Below are 1,168 nucleotides of genomic sequence, written 5' to 3'. Positions count from 1 at the left end.
ATTATATTATTATTATTATAATCATGATCATCATCATCATCATCATCATCATCATCATCATCATCATCATCATCATTATCATCATGACGATATTTCGACAGGTGATGATCATCATCATTGCTCGCATGCATTTTGCGCATCACGATGTAAGTGTACGCATACTTTTGTTTCCATAGTGTCGTAATGCAGTCATTATTATTTTTCCATGTTCCTGATGAAGCACTGAGGCGGGACTCCCCCTATAATTTTTTGCATGTTCCAGACAGTGCGTTTTCATGACGTCATTGCCCGGATGACAGGCACGAAAAATGATGCGCGCCCATTTGCCGTTTGCCGACGACTGGCAAAAATCTCGAGTCTGTGGTTTGACGCTACACAGAGCTGACCTAGATCTAGATAAGTCCAAATCTTGGCCATGAAGCCTTCAGATCGAAATTATTTCCTCAATTGCTTTTAAGACCGGCTCAAATGTATGGAATCTAGTGTAAAACAATTATTTCTAGCAAATATTAAATGTAATCGGGACCAAAAATATGCCTACGGTTCAAAATTATCCGCTTTCTTAGGTAAATCGAGGAGCGGCTACAGATTCCACGCAAGGCGAAAGATCCTGCATGTACGAAAATCGTGTTGCACGATAAACTTTGCGTGACGCAAGCAAAATATATAATTTGCATACAACGCTTCACCTGGAGTCGGCCAAAAATAACCAGTGAGCGCGAGGCATCCAGGCGAAACGTCGAACTTTTTCAGTGTTATAAATTTTGAAATGTTACGGTCTCCACCAATTGTTTGCCTTATTTTATCTTCCAGCAGTCAACAATGATGATGATGATGATGATGATGATGATGATGATGATGATGATGATGATGATGATGATGATGATGATGATGATGATGATGATTGTGGTCGTGGTGCTGCTCCAGCTGCTGCTGCTGCTTTTCATGGCGACTTATATAATAAACACATTATATTGTATAATTATTCGGTCACTTACCTGACTTCAGCGACGAACAAAGTGGTAGAAACTGGTATCTCATTGAGGCCCGTCTAGAAAATTGTCTATTTTTAGTAAGCGTTTAACAACACTGGCAACACAAATAGGTCGAATAAGTTCCGAAGATTAGAAGTGTTACCAGAGAGACTCTATACAAAATAAAGGGGGAA

The sequence above is a fragment of the Aplysia californica genome, unplaced genomic scaffold (assembly GCF_000002075.1).
Source record: "Aplysia californica isolate F4 #8 unplaced genomic scaffold, AplCal3.0 scaffold00511, whole genome shotgun sequence".
Taxonomy (NCBI): domain Eukaryota; kingdom Metazoa; phylum Mollusca; class Gastropoda; order Aplysiida; family Aplysiidae; genus Aplysia; species Aplysia californica.
This window is presented reverse-complemented; position numbering follows the sequence as displayed.